The 17,211-nt window shown below is 34.9% G+C and overlaps 1 protein-coding gene across 25 annotated transcripts in view; it reads right to left on the minus strand.

Annotated features, from left to right (window-relative positions):
- Positions 1-17,211, minus strand: part of NCKAP5 (NCK associated protein 5) — a 1,249,968-nt gene that overhangs the window by 500,761 nt on the left and 731,996 nt on the right. The window lies entirely within an intron of this gene.

The following is a 17,211-nucleotide window of genomic DNA, read 5'->3' on the forward strand; positions in this document are numbered from 1 at the left end:
CACATTGTTTGCATTGAGAGCCATGAAAGAGTATTTTGGCCTTGGATTTTATAATAAATAAATGCTGAATGCCAACTAAGTTTTGCTGTAAGTTCATTAATATTATTTGTAAATAAATGTTTTGTGTCTAAAATATTTAAGCTGTCCTTTCTTTATCAATTTTGCTCATATATATTTAATTCTTTTGATATGCTAATACTAAATTTAAAAGTGCAAATGAAATGAAACATAACTCCATCATCCTTGAATAATAGAAAATCATGTAACAGGCAACATGTTGGGCATTTTACTTGAGCATATGAGATTGACAGCTCTATAATACATTTTATTAGCCTCATGCTATAGATATGATAAATAAGTTTCAGAGAGGCTAAGTAATGTACTGAATCCCCAGTTGGCACATAGTAGAATTAAGATCACACCTAAGGTTTATCTAACTTCAAAACCTAAATAAAAATACTGCATGTAATTTTTCAGTACAAGTAAAAAATCCATGTATTTTTTTCAGGGTCTGTGAAATATGAGTATTAAAAATCATATTTTTTTAGTATTCTTTTTTACAATGAGTTTCATTTTGTATCTGTTGTAACTGAAATTCCAATTTAACTTACAAACAATTTAATATTCACAAAAATTTTAAGAGTACTTTTTAAAGTGATAGGCACCTGCATCTTTTGGACAGTTTTTCAAGTATCTTTTTAAAAAGTTTGAATAGATGAAGTATGGATAAATAAACTCTTTTCACTAATCCTCAAATTTAATTTCAGCTAGGATTTTCCTTGAAATCCTTCTATCACTCTCAAAATGTAGAAACTATTTGAGTCATCTTTCACCCCTTAACCTTATTGCTCCATAGGACCAACTCTATGCAAACAGAAAGGAAGCAGCTAGCTTTCCAGATGTGTAAGAGAATTTCTCCCTTCCTAACCAAGTGGGTGCCTGAAATGCCTATGACAGCCAAAAAGGCATAGGCTTTAGTTGGTTAAAGTTGAGTACCATTTGTAGTAGGAATAGTTCTATCTGAATAAATAGCTAGAGACACAGCTTAGAAGGAAAAAAAAAAACAAAAAACCTAGAACTAGATTTTTGAGGTATACAATTTTGAGGAGCCTAAGGCAAGACTGCTAAGTGTAACCTTAATAGAGAGAAACAAAGTAGATAGAAAGAAGCCAGTAAGGAGATGGCCATACACTTTTTTTTAAATTTTATTTTTATTTTTTTGATATGAGAGAGGAGCATGCAAAGTAATGTTCTCTGACCTGAGGCCTGATGAGCAGATGAAAGGAGCAAGGCATGGAACAAGAAGAATATGACTAACTTCTGGTTTCATATGAAAATTAAGTACATGGTAAGTATAGTAAGTCCTTAATATCAAGGATAGGATCTTAGAAACTGCAACTTCAAATGAGAAAATTCAGAATGAAACAAATCTGACCATCGTCTAATTGAAATAAACAAGTTAAATTTCTACAGCACATTTCTGACAACAAAACCATCACTAAACCTCTAACTAAGGACCCAAACACTTTCAGTATAAAATAATTATTTGTGTCAATTCAGTTATTAATTTATTTTCCCACCTGCCTATTCTATCTCAGGGTGATGGGTGACTACAGCGTATCTCTATAGCTCAGGTCAAAAGGTGGGAATGATCTCTGGGCAGAATGTTCTTCCATCATAGGACACAACCACACTCACTCAGACTGAGACAAGTTGGACACACAATTTACCTAATGTACACATTTAGGGAACATGGGAGGAAACAGGAGTACCTAGAGAAAACCCATGAAGACATGGAAAGAACTTGTAAACTCTGTGCAGTCAGTGATCCCAAACAGAGATCTATTTTTTTCTTGCCAATCAATGTTTTAACAAAATGACATTGAAATGAACAAAAAACAAGAAAGCATGCTCTATACTCTATGATCCAGCAATTCCACTCCAAGGTATAAACCTATCAAAATGCACATATGCTCAAAGAAGCACTGTTTGTAATTGTCTTCAACTGAAAAGGCACATACAATTAACAATAGAGTGGCTAAGTTTTTTTTTAATTTTTAAATTATGTATTTTTTACGTCATTTTTGTTTTTGTACAATGTATGCGTTTTCATCTTGGTTATCCTCCCCATAAAATTCCCACCCCCCTTGTTTTGATCCTACTCCCTTCTCCCCCCCATAGTGTGTCTCTGGTTTATAGTTCTGTGTTGATTTTGATTTTTACATCATTATAATTAGTCTTTTTCCTGATCCCTTATTTAGGTTTTCTAGATTCCTGCTATGAGTGAGACCATACGGTATTTTTCTTTTTCTTTTTAGCTTATTTCACTGAGCGTGATCCCTTCCAGCTCCATCCATGTTGCTGCAAATAGCAGGAGTTTATGTTTTTTGATTGCTGAGTAACAGAATGGCTAAGTTTTAATATAGTCATACACTAGAATACTGAAAAGTGCTGAGAAGGAATAATTTATACCTAATCACAAAAACATATTAGTATCACAAACAGTTGAGTATAACAGCAAATGCAGAAAGGTATTCACTTTGTGATTCCATATATATAAATTTAAAGACAAATAAAACTACCCAATTTGAAAATACAAGGGGAAAAATAAAGTTATCCAGGAAGTGTCAAAACCACCTGATCATATATAACATAATTTTCTAAATAGAAAACCCTTAAGAATTTATAAAATTATGTAGTTTTATAAATAGAATATAAGTCAATATAAAAATCAATTGTGTTTTTATATACTAACATTAAACAATTGGAAAATGACTTTCAAAAATCAATAATAGTGCTAAGAACATTAAGTAATACATTTTTGAAAAGGCTTGTTAAATTTCTATGCTGAAAACTACAAAATTCTACCTGGAACAATTAAAAGGTATCATACATACAAACACACACCCCTACCACATTCATGGACTGGAAGACTTAATGTTACGCTGTGAAAATTTGCACAAAGTTAATCTATAAATTATTTCTTCTTACTGTGAGATGTAATTTTACCATAGTAAATAAAAAGGAAACATAGGAATAGCATGAAACAAAGCATTCCATTCAGATATGGGAAAAATAAAAGAAGAATTGTGCAAAAAGAAGACCCTGGATATCAGCTGTGTAGAATTCTAGAGAATAACCAATCTTTACTGCAACAAGATGAAGGACAATAGTAAGATCTGGAGTTGAGGAAGGAGGGGAATACATCTTATAAATCCTACCATTATACCTGATTTCCAAGCTACGTACATGTAAATTCTAATTAAAAATTTTTCAAAAATATGTCTTTTTAAAGAACTGGCTGACTCCCTTGATTTTATTTAAAATAATATAACACATGGTGGTGGTGGGAAGAGTGGGGGTCATGGCAAATTATTCATAATCTGAAGCCCAACAATTGATTGTCATGGTCCTGAGAAGAACCAACTGAAAAACTGGTTAATGAAGGAAAAATTATTAACTGTAAGCATGATAATTGTCTTAAAGTTCATACTGCAGACATCTTAATCTTTTACAATATTTTAAATTGAAGAGCCCTATATTTTTATTCTTTAAATGAAGTATAACATACACAGAAAAATTAAGAAATCATGATTTGTAAAGTTGAACAAGCATAGTGAATATGTCCTTTTCAATACTACCTGAGTAGAAGATAGAACATTGCCAGAACCCCAGAAGCTACTATGATCTAATGATGATCATCCAATTAATATAATAGTACCTCACTTCATCTGTCACACTGCTTTCTCTATAGCAGCATATTGAGACATTTAAATTCTAGTCTAAATGATAATACACAGGTAGTATCTTGTTTTTCTCAATTGTCTATTCAACATATATTTCCTTCTAAATAAGTCCATAAATCCCTCCTCGACTACAACAGTGGCAGCTGAAAATGCTGATAGATGTATTTATGCATGTGGTGAATTGTAAATATCTTACTGTACTGACTGCTTCCAAAAATGTTGAGATCATATCATAATGGTACCTCTCTCATACCTAGCTACAAAGGGGCACTGAGTAGGAACAAAAAATGTTCATGACTTACTTGATGAGGAATTAGTCACAGAGTCTAATACCAACTTTCCTAGTATAATAGAATTTTTGATAACTTCCAATTTGCATTTACAAGTATATAACACACAATGATTCCCACAGGGAAACTTCTAGTTCTGGCTGGCCACACAAGTTTGTTTACACACATTCCAAAATTATGAGAAGCACTGTTCCTTTAGCCTACTAGTTAAATATCTGAGTATCAACAAATTCCTAAATAAGAGAACTAAAAAAAAAAAATGGCTAAAGCAGAAATTCTCATATTTTGGGTCATAAGGTTTGTTTGCATTCTGAAAGATTACTGAAAGTTCCTAAAAGACTTAAATTTATGTGGGTTATATATATTGATATTTACTACATATAAATGACAAGAGAAAGCTTTAAAAATGTGTATTATTTCTCCTCTTAACTGAATATAAAGTTCATATGTAAAAATTAAAACCTTAATACTTAAGAATATGAGAATTTAAAAGTCAGGCTTAAGAAAAATTGCACTGTAATAGTTATTACTTTAGTTAAGGTCCTAATGACTATCTCTTTTCATACACAAAATAAAAATTAATCAATCATAAAAATTGTATTATTGACTTATTAAATAGCAAACATTAACTTATTAAATAAGAAATCAACGTTAACATAAGAACACAAGTAAAATATTCTTTTTTTTTTTTTAAAGATTTATTTATTTATTTATACAAGCACATTTATTTATTTATTTATACAGGGTACAGTCAAAAGCGCAGGAGGGTGAGAGAATTCACCAGAGCCAGAGCGGGGAGCAGAGCAGGCAGAAGGACCGAAGTACACTGCTGAGGGGAGCAGCAGGCGGCAGGAGAGGTCTGCGCGCCATGTGGTACCCTCCTCCTGTGGCCGGGGAGCAGCCGGGGATCGAACAGGCGCTGCAGAGGCCGCGGGCAGCTTCACAACCCAGCGCTCAACCGCTGTGCCACCAGGGAGGCCCAACATAAGTAAAATATTCTTATGAAAAAATAATCATATATTCCAAAAACAAAACAAAAGAAATTCATGAGAAGATTGACACTGCTTTAAAATTTTGCAAGTGTCTTTAGAGACTGGATTAATAGAAGACAACTGAAACCTCATATCTGTTTCTGCATTCAATTTGTTGTGATAGCACATCCTCTAACTTCTAGGAATCTCCACTGTATACTCATGAAAGAGTAAGTTTAAATGACAAATATAATAGCAATTGCTATTATGAAAATGATTTTGACTTTGCAGATCCCTTGATAGTGTCTTAGAGCACACAGGGTGCCAGGACAGTACTTTGAGAATTTCACCCAGACAATACACAAGTAGAAATGAAATTATGTTCTGGGAAATTTCCTGGACTCATCATTCCTGATTGCTGAATTTTCAGAGAATGATCTAATATATATGCTAATAGCATGTTAATTTTTTTACAAGAGCAATTTAGCATAAAGTGAGAAACAGAGCAAGAGTCTATCTTATGACTATCATCCTACTAATTGATGAAAGAATCCTAATATAATTTGTAAGTTAGGAACATCACTCTTCTATCCTTAGAAGGGATTGCCTTTATAGCATTATTAGGGATTATCACATAATGTATGAGATTGTCAAATCTTATTAAATTCAATTTGACAGAAAACTTAAATGGTTTGAGTTATTATAGTTTTTTTAAGAAGGAAAATATTAATAAATCATGAAATTGTGGCCTACCTACATATTATATTTTAAGGCACTCAGAGAGTGAATGAACCAAAGAGAGGAATTTCTCTTAAATGGCAGCATGTCAACCATTTGATTTGTTTAAACACAGTAAAATATGTAGAAACTAGAAACATCAACTTAGATTTGACCTACAACCAAATGGACAGAGATTTGCACAGTCTCAAAGTCATATGAAAATGTATGTCACACACATGGAGGCTCTCAGAATAGTCTAACTCCAAGAAAGACAATCCCCAATCCTAGTCTTGCATCCTAACCTATTCATTTATAAGTTGGAAAATAGCTTATACTATTTTTTGGTAGTTAAACTGATTCCAAGTAGCTGTATAGTGAAGGGTAGAATTTGCAAGGAGAAATGTGTCTATTTGGAATGATGCTCTAGATCTGTTTTATATTATCTGTCCTGGAAATGCATCTATATAATGCATATATATATATGCATCTACAAATGCATATATATAATGCATATACAATGCATATATAAATGCATATATATAATGTCATGGAAATTTTATATACATACATATATGTACATATATGTATACCTGTGTGTGTGTGTGTGTGTGTGTGTGTGTGTGTGTATAATGTCATAGATCTTTAAGAGTTTCAAGTTACACCTTAGGGTCTTGTGTGGAATTGGCTAGCAAGATCAGTGCCTACTAAATCCCATCACAGCATAGCACCCCAATTTTAAGCCATCTCATGTAGTAGGTTTTTGTATTTCATTTCCTTTAAAAAGGTTTCAAGGATTAAAAAAAAAATTCATTTTTGAGGTTCAATACTCTCAATCATCCAAAACTTTTAAGTCCTTAGTATTCCATGAGTGTGCATTTTATATCAGCAAGAAATTCATTTATTTTTTAAGAATTGCTTTGTTACATGAAAAAATTGTCATTCTTTACTAAAATTAATGAAGTGATGGAGCTGCTGAATGAGTGCAAGATAAAATTTCAGAATTTTCAGCTGTTAATATTTCTGGGCTCAAATTATCAACCTAAAGTATTCAAAATAAATAGGTCTGTCCTTTTTTTTTTTTTTAACAGTAATCTCATTTACCCTTGGATTTGGTAGACCCTTGGCAAACCACATCTTCAAACCCCCATGGTCCCTATATGTGTGAAACCAACTGGGACCAGCATCTTTTTCATGCAAATTCAGCATTCTTAAAAACAGCTTTGTGTAAAAAATAAAGAATCCTTGACTTGCATGCTACCCAAGGCAAATTAAACACACTCACACACACTCTTCCTCCTATTTGAAGGCCTTAGCTCATCTGCTGGAAACTGACAACTGTGCTTTTGCAATGCATCACTGTTTTGTTTTGTGTTTGCAGCAAATCCAGTAGCTCATTATAAAGGAGGTATTGACTTTATGATTGCAAAACAAATGCCCAAGGATATTTTATTGAGAACTGTGGATTCTTATTTACAGAATAGGGATAAAAGAAAGATATAAAGAATATACACACAATGAAACAAAAGAGTTCACAATACTTACTTGTCTTTCAGTTAAATGCAGAGAATTTTTCCTTCAAGAGTGATGAAACAGAATTACTTTTCTTACTCAGTTTTTTACCCAAATGGAAAATTAGACCCAGGTGTCTAAAGTCTGTGAATATAGCCCCAACCAATCTCAAATAAAGACAGCAACAACCACAGAATTATTCATATGAACCATGGATCTTGAGAATACTACTGGTACAACTGCAAATCAAGTCCATGGAATGACTGACCTCAATGAAGTCAACAAGATATTGGCATTTGTAAAATCTAGCAAAGATCTCCATGGTTCTCATTCAGAGAAAATGTTCCCCAAGGAGAAAGCAGCTTGCAGCAAAGGGGGAGTATATTCTGTTTGTGATGTGTGGAGACCTTAACTCAAAGGCAATGAAGAGCCATCTGTTGCATGAGTGTGGAAGGCAGGCCTGTCTGGAGACAAATCAACATTTTATTTGCCCAGCACCCATCCTGAATCAATAAGAAGGAAACCACTGTGTGTCCTTGCTCTCCACCAGGCAGATGGTAGCCCCCTGAGGATGCCCTGAAGGAAGAGTAGCACTGGCACTTAGTGCTGGTGTGAAGAATTATTTCCACTCATTGTAAGTCTCATTGCCCCAATGTACTATATACAAACAATACATTTGAAAGTTGTGGATGGATCTAAAGGCCCATCAAGCAAGCTGCCAAGATAGTAAATATTGTGTGTTTTGATGAAACTACCAGCTAATTTATATAATCTCTATGTGACTTTTATAGAAAAATAAAGTTTAAATAGAATATAAAATATCATTATACATAAAACGTATTTAAAAATAAAAAAATCTTGAGCTAAAGATATTATAGAATTAAAAGAATCCTATAATACCTCCCAAAATTTCTACCTTTGTGTTAATTTTAGTAGTTATATTAAGCTCCTATAATCTAAGTTTTTAAATTTTAATTATTTATGATTTCTATAATATATACATACCAATGTATCTTTATTTTAACTATTCAGAATATACTTTTGACCAAAACCAATGCTGATGAAAATTCTAACTCATTCAGCAAATACTGGATGAGAGCTTATTTTAGTTCTGGTTCAGTTCTAGCAGTGGGAAATAAAGATGTTTCCAACTTCAGAGAACTTGGGTCTAACAAACAAAGGGTATACCTGAGCAAAGTTTCCAGAAGATACAACAAGCACAACACAAGTGCACAGCAAGTTCAAAGCTAGATTATAAAGTTAATGTCTGATGACATTTAGATTAGAATTGATCTTCCCTTAAGTGGAAGGTAAATTCTACTATTTTTAAGAGAAAGTTCATGCTTAAACTTCCTACTTTTCAGCAACATGTAAGGGAAACAGATTTGTTCCCACAAACATTTTAAGTCGAAGACTCTATGTTACATGTTGCGACTATGTTATTCCCTAAATTCCTTAAATCTTTTGACTGGACTGCCACTGGACTTCAGTTCAGCTCAACCTTCTACCCCCTTTGGTTATCATTTTATACAGGTCATTTTTGAGACTCTCAGACTCACTTTTCAGTCTTTTCCATTCTAATACATCATATGAACACAGCCTCAACCTGAAAAGGTAATAATAAGGCTACTATTTATTGAATGATTACTATCCAAAGCAGTAGCCTAAATAATTTATGTGAAATATTTAAACTTCAGAGTCCCAGAGGTAGGTATTACCTCCACAATATACAGAAGTGACGCTCAAATATTTTGGATTTAGAACCTCTTTATATTCTAAAAAGAAATCATTGAAGATGTCAAAGAACTTGGGTTATATCTGTCAATATTTATGATTCAAAATTAAAACTGAAACTCTATATATTTTATTTAAAACAATGATTCCATTATAGTCTAACATAAACATATAAGTAGGAAACACCAATATAGATTCCAAAACAAAAGTTAGGAGAAAGTGTACTGTTTGATACTTTTGCAAATGTTTTTAATGTTTGACTAGCAACAATGACACATGGTTTCTCCTACATACTCCCATATTAAGTATATCAAACGGCATATGTTGAATAGCTTCCTTGGGCAAGCTAGTATATGCCTCTGAAAAAATGAGATTGAAAAACACAAGTAACACCTTAGTATTCTTAAAACACAGTTTTGGCCTTAGAGATCCCCAAAAAGGTTATAGGGACCCTGAAGCCTATCTGGGTCACAATTTGAACACTGTTGATATATCCTAATCCCTTAAGACCACAGTTTCCATGGAAAATGGTGGCCCAACCAGGCTGAAAACATGTCCATTTTGCTATTTCTCACAAGTTTACCACACATATTTTTCCAAATTTGAAAATAACAATGAATATTTTTTTTGAAATTCTATTTGTTATACTTAAGCCTCTGTATGCCACTCATCTGCTACTACTGCCTCCATTTCTAGGGAAGGAATCACAAATAATGCAACATATGATTGGAGTCTCCAAGAAAAAATAATACCCTTGACCAGTTTACTGTTGATCCACGGAAAAAAGCACGGATAGAAATTTTCAAAACCACATTTAATTTCAAGCTTTATAAGCTACATTTCTGACAGAGTAGAAGAAAATTAATAATGAAACTCCCAACATAAACCTATTTTAAGGCATACATTTTATTTCAATTAACATCCTCCTTATATTTTACCTACAGAGAGCTCACCTAATGCCCAGGAGGAAATTAAGCAGATGGGTTATCCTTGTTTATATTTTGGGGAAGTCACAATCTACAATCTTGGAGAAAAGTCTTAATAAATCATAAGCCTTCCCCTTGTCTACATGGGTTTCAGGAACAAGAGCATGGTGGCAACCTGTTATGTGCAGGAGGTAAGCAGGTCTGCTCCCCCAGGAGGCCTGAAACCATTTTCTGCACATACAGAAGCATCCTGGGGAGTCACCCGCCACAGAGGCGTGACAATACCGAGTGCCAGGTGCGCCTGTCGAGTGGGCAGATGGGGAGACCCATGGCAGCAGTCCCTGAGTAATGGTTAAATTAATTAGCCTTTCCAAAGCAGATCATTTAATTACTCATCCTCTCAGAGTTTCAAGAGAGCAGATTTTAGAGAAACTTTCAAAGCTATAGCACAGATGAAAGAAACTACTTCATACATTTTTTTTTCCAAAACAATATCCAAGTTGGCTTCCAAACTTTAATATACCAAAAATTACCCTCTTATTCCATACTTCAGGAGAATTTTACTAATATCCACAATATATTAAAGTCAGTAAACTGAGAGCATACTGTAAATTAGTGACTTTCATATGATTTTGTGCAGTGGTAACAAAAAGACAGCAAGAATTAGTGACCCAGTGTGCACACCCTGCTGACTTTGGGAGCAGTGGAGTTTAACATTGTTTTACTGAACTGATTAAGGAATCTACACACACACACACACACACACACACACAAACAACAAACATTTTAAAGAATTTGTTGTGTCAAAATACAGAGATAATTAGTAAAAACAAACACACACCCTAAACACACACCCTAATTTGAGCTGCCTGGCTTTCTGAATGTCTTATTTATTAATATATGATTGTCCTTACTGAGCTTTCAGAAGCTCTGAAAATAATTTAAGGTAGTTCTCTCTTTGTATGGCATATAAATATTCTCAAAATTGCTCTATACTGAATGTGCTTCCCCTCACAGGAATGATGCCTCAAATTGTACCCATGTTTTCTTTTATTGATTCATTGATTTGTCCATACAGTCATTTATACTACCCATTGTCTTGCAAGTGTCTGCTCACCTGTTTATCTCCATGAATGATAAGACCTGGTGGTCTTTGTGTATGCAAGACACAAACACATCCTCCATGAATCACATGGAAGGGCAAGACAGTCTCAATAATTGCACGCAAGATCACAGGCTCCTACAGGCATATTCAGAGGATAACCCCAAGCCCTAGAGCTTAACAAAATGTTTCAATGAGACAGAATAAGATACTTGCAATCACTATTACTACCATCATTATATACCCTACTTCACAAAATGTATAGCATTCTGCACTTTTATATGTAAAACATACCCCTTGTAAGTAAAATACACCAATGAAGAAATAAACTTGTCTGAGTTTTCCACTGTTCAATTCTACTTGGAACTGAAGCTTTCACTAGAATAATGTATGCTTTCATCACAATGGTTTTGGTAAAGGTAGGCTCTACTAAGTTAACACAATACTGAGTTTAATTGCATTTTCTTCTTCTTTGTGTGGATTGGAGAGAAATCCCAAAGGTCGCTGGCCCAATGTTTATAGAAAATACTATCTGGGTAAAAAACTCTCACTCAAGTGTGTAATAAGAATGCCTAGTCTTACTTCTTGCAATAATTCCTTCCTTGAGGGCTTCCAAGGACTTCATAAATAATTTTTTGTAACATCCTTTTCACAAATCATTGAAGAGACACTTTATTTCATAAATTTAATTTCCACTTGTGAAAAATCTAAATTGAATGAGAATTCCTATGTTTGTTTTCTAAAAAACTTGGAATTTCCCATGTTTTCATCCATTGTCCTTTTATTTCTTCCTTTAGTATTAAAATTCAACTAAAAAGAAAGATTCATACTTGCATTATAAATGCAATTAAGGAAAACTTTGTCAAACAACAGAATTTTATTAACAATGTTTGATATTATTCCATCAATTTTGGTGAAGGTCAAAAGTGATGAATTATATATAGTTTTTAAGGGAAGGAATTCTCAAGAAAAAGGAAACACATGTAAACCATCTCCTAAGGAACTTTCCATACCTGTGGGTGTGTGAGACAGAGCCCTTATGTGACAATTAATTTTGTTTCCACAGTTCTCAATTATCAATGCCTCTGAAATCTCATTCTGTCTTTATTTACATGAAGGTCCCAAGATAGTATCTATGAGTAAATTTAATCCACCTGTCTAGGCTTGGAAAAATAAGGTTTGTGAGTTCCTAAAAGACAGAAGGTGAAAGAGATAATGAAGACAGCTCTAGTGGACTATAACAGAGCATCATTTACACTTAGACTCCCTCCCTCCTTTGTGGAATGAGTCACACACATATAAGGTGACTTCTACACAACAAAATGGAGGCTTTTAGGATTTACTATCAATGCCATCAATTCATTCCACAAATACTATGCTGTTTACTCTATTTGGGGCACTTTGCTAAGGTCTATGAAAGATATGAAGATGAAGAAAGCTCAGTCCCTACAGTGAGGGAGCAGTCTACCTCAGAAAATAGATAATATGTGTATATTCAGTGTTATGGCTTTAAATGTGTCCCCTCAAAAAAAGAAAATTCATAGGTTGACGTCCTAATCCCCAGTATCTCAGAATGTGACCTTTTTTGAAAATAGGGTCTTTTCAGAGGTGATGAAATTAAAATGAGGTCCTTAGAGTAGTCCCCAATTCATTATGACTAGAGTACTTAGCTTCTGGTGGTTTTCTGACAAACTGTGGCATCCTGTGGCTTATAGAAGCTTCATCCCAATCTCTGCCTTCCTCTCTACATGGTGTTCTCTGTGAATGTCTATCCTCAGATGTATACCTTTGCTAAGTACTCATCTATCCATATGGGTTGTCTAAGTTCAGTTCCCCTGACTGTGAGTGACAGAAATAAACTTCAGTTAGAATAAGAAAGATCAGGCATCTTGTTGAACAGGTTATAGTATTTCAGCAGCAACAGAGTCACAGAAATCCAGGAAGGAAGGGCAGGAGCTACGATACTTCCAGGGGCCTCTGCAGCCAGAATTTATGTACCTTCCCACTAGTTGTTATGATACTGTCCTGGCTCAGCTCTGGGGACTCCTGTTTCTATTTCCCATCAATTTTCCATTTCAAATTCCCTGAATTAAAGTCTTAATTGACAAGCTTGAGAAAGGCAATACTCTGGAATGATCAGCTTCTTCATCTGGGAGCGGGGTCATACATACTGCAATCCTAGACATGCTCCCCCTTGTTATGGGCAGAGGTTGGGGGCTATTATGAAAAAAGTAAGCAACTGTTGGAATCTACCACATGGGATGATCATTTATGGACTTCACATGCATTGTCCTTTCTTTGGAAGATATTTTCTATGTATATCCTAATTAATCCTTACTTGGACCTGTAGCAAAAATAATCAACCAGATATGCCAGTTTTTAACTCAGTTTTTACATTCACTTCAATTAGACTAACTGCATGTGAGGATTCCTGTTAAAGTACTCAGCTGGAATTGAGCCTCAAGTAGTCTTATTGTCTTGACCCCCACTATCATTGTGACTTTAAAATTTATATTGATTACAATCTTTACTTTTCCTTTTAAAACACTTCATTAGGGCCTCCCCAGTGGCACAGTGGTTGAGCGCTGGGTTGCGAAGCTGCCCGCAATCTCTGCAGCGCCAGTTCGATCCCCAGCCACCGGGAGAGGGTCCCACATGGCGCGTAGACCTCTCCTGCCGCCTGCTGCTCCCCTCAGCAGTGTACTTTGGTCCTTCTGCCTGCTCTGCTCCCGCTCTGGCTCTTGTGAATTCTCTCACCCTCCCGTGTCTCTGACTGTACCCAGTGCTTGTAAAAATAAATAAATAAATCTTAAAATAAATAGATAAATAAAACACTTCATTAGCATTACCTCTCTACATTGTTTTTCTTTATTTTTCTTAGTGTTTCCACTGTTCACATGACCAAATTTATAATGAGCAGACTTGTAGAAATGTTATCAACTATATGTATAACATACACAATATCTTCACACAAATATGTATAATATTAGAACCAGGGAACATACTCTTGGAAGACACAAATAAATTAACAAGTGTCTTCCTCCTGTATTTTCTGTCTTTTACATACTATTACCAGAGAAACTATACAAAATGCCAACAATAAAATTTCAAAAGACACTGGCACTTTTAAAGGAATGGTACTTTAGAAAATCTAGAAAATAAAATAGAAACTTAATATTCTCTATATTCTTTGTAAACAATCTAATCATGGCCAACTATGTGTAATATTCAAGTAGTACCTGAGTGGATGAGTAGATAAAAAGCAACAAAAAAGCAGACATTGTAAAATTGTTGAGGGAGAAGTGAAGATATTGATAAGAAAATAGAGACCCTCATGTCTAAGAAATGAGATATGGAGAGATACAAATCTGTAAAACATATATTAGGCAAGACCCCAATGGGAAGGGAAAAGGTCTCAGATATATAACCTTCTAGCATACTCTAACAGAGGTAAAAGCTTTTGAGAAAACAGGAGAACAATTGTTATACAAACAACAGATGTTTTTGAAGACTAGCAACAGCTTAACAACTAGGGCAACAAAATTAATTCAGTCAAAACAGGTTATCATAAACTTTGTTTTTAAGCAAATAAAACTACACATTTATAAATTAACTGTTTCATTAATGCAGTGAGAGAGAATAACAAAAAATGAAAGCATTGTTTGTGTCTTAAAATAAGAGGGGAAATGCTAAGCAGTTATTGGTTTAAAGAGACAATAAAAAGTCACTTTCTGAAGACTGCAGGTAGCTGCCATACCTGAGGGCAGATGATGGCTGAAGCGAGCAATAAACTTCGAATGAAATTTGGTGACATTTAAGATAGAGATGAATAGGAGTAATGGTACTTATATGCTGATTACGTACATTCTAAATATTTCGTAATTACTAACTCATTTAATTCCTTACTTTAACTGCAAAGTAGATACCTATTTTACAAATAATGGAATTAAGGCACAAAGAAATTAAGTAACTTCTTCAAGTTCTCACCATTAGTAAATGATGTTGTCAAGATTTGGACACAGTACTCTTGTTCCAAAATTTCCATTCTTAACCTCAGTCAATATTATCCATGTGATTATAGCTGGAGTTACGATTTTTACATTTCATGTGGTTGTTCAGTAATATGGACACTAAATAAATCTATATGCCATTGATAAGAAGTTCTTAAAACCCATTTTAACACTCCATGGGTATCAGACAAGCAGAGAAGCAGAACAAAGTTTGGAAACAGATCAGACTCTACAGCCAAACTTCTTGGATTCTGAATCCCAACTCTCTACCTAGTAGCCCACTGATCTACAGAAAATTATTTACCTTTTTTGTGTTAAAGTATATCTTTATTTACAAATATGTACTGCCCCTTTCTGTAGGAGGATTTTCCTTCTCCACCCCACTGAGCTCAAGAATGTTTTAGGCCAATGAAATATGAGTGTAAGAAATGAATAGTGCCTGGGCAGAAACTTGAGGAGCCTAGACAAGGTCTGGCATGTTCTCTTCTCTCCACCTGATCAGCAATGATTGAGAAAGGGGTTGACCTAGGAGTGAGGATGGCTTGGGGCTGAACAGCAGACCCAGCAGACATCTAGCCAAGCAAGAAACAGACCATTGTGTGTGTAACTAACTAGGATGAGAGTGCTGTTTGTTACTAAGACATAACTGCCTTATTTGACTCAGACGCTTTCTGTGCCTTTTGTCCCACTTTCTAGCATTGCTTCTAGTGATGTAAGAAATAGACATTATTTTTATAAAGCATGTAGATAGTGGCTGGCACATAATAAGCTCCATAGAAGTGCTGATTTTTCTAATTATTTCCATCTATACACGGAAGTATTAGCAAGTATTAGCAAGTCAGATAATCAGCTGAAAGGAATACAACTAGAGAAAAGAATGCTAGAGGACATATTGCCACTTACTAATCAAGTTAAATGTTTTCTGGTTCTCAAATCCTTTCAATTCAGTTCTAATGTTACTCTGGTTTTCCTTTGGGTCTTTCAAAGAACTTCCCTTTCTCTTGAATGTTCCCTTATAAACCTAGTAATCTCTTCTACTTATTGACAATTCAGGGCTTTAATATTGTTGACCCAAATGCACCAGACAATTTTTCTCCTACAAAATTGTGGCAGTTACTTTAGCCATGAAGACATTCCTCCTCGATGCTCCTCAGCTAACTTTTAAGTAACAGAATTGAACACACTAGTTTTCCCATCTGTGGAGCACAATTTTTGTGACATGAGAGTAGCTGTAATAATTTTTGAGGGCTTGAAGTATGAATGATTTAAATAGTTTTGACAAATTTGTTTCTTGAGTTTTTAAATAGGTTTAACATGCTATGTGTAAATTTTTATGGTAAAGCTCATGCAAATGAATGTTCCACACAACTTGCTTTCAGGGGACACTGCTGTTGACCTCACCAGCTAGAAGTTGTAATAAGCAGATTTTGAGACTTCTTATGTTCAAGAGAAAGATACTGTGAGGCTTCCTCTCATCCATCTCAGAAATCACAGGCTACTAAAGTGAGATTTCCAAAGAGATTTTTAACAATAATACCATCATTTTAGACATAAGGAAACAGAGAGTCAATAACTTTTTGAGAAAAAAAAAATCAGTTGAAGGCACAACCTGATAGAACAATCATATTGAAAGTGTGAAACAAACTGAAAACAGTACTAAATGGGGTGCAAAGGATAGTGACCAGGGTGGGGGCAGGTCACCATCAGTACGTTCTCACTCACAAGCACCAACTGCAAACCACTTAGGCTCAGGGTCCAACAATAACAGGGTTTACTTAACAAACAGGAGATTGGAGAAAAGGAAAGTTTTAGGGCTACAAATGGCCAGCTTTCTCAGCCCACATAGTGTCTGCAGTGTGCAGAAGTCCCAAACGAAGGCTGCTCATGGAAGATGAGGTGACACTGAGCAGCCCACAACAGCAATCTGAAGACTGGGCTGGACACTGGACCAGACAGCAATGGACTCAAAAGAACCACGAGGTGGTGCCAAAGAACCAGAGGTCTTCTCTTTAAAATGCTGGACTGAGCCCCGATGTACTCCTTGCAGACGATGCAAGAGGAGCAGCCAGAGGCAGGTGCAGCAACCAACACTCTGCAAAAAGTCTATGAGGTATGGAGGTCTAGAGATCTAGAAGTCCAAGTCTGGAAATCTAGAAGTTGGGAAGTTCATGGAGTCCTGATGAATCCACAGAGCTGCTCAATA

Source organism: Talpa occidentalis, unplaced genomic scaffold, assembly GCF_014898055.3.
Source record: "Talpa occidentalis isolate TD23 unplaced genomic scaffold, MPIMG_talOcc4v2.1 talOcc4.3, whole genome shotgun sequence".
NCBI classification, from domain to species: domain Eukaryota; kingdom Metazoa; phylum Chordata; class Mammalia; order Eulipotyphla; family Talpidae; genus Talpa; species Talpa occidentalis.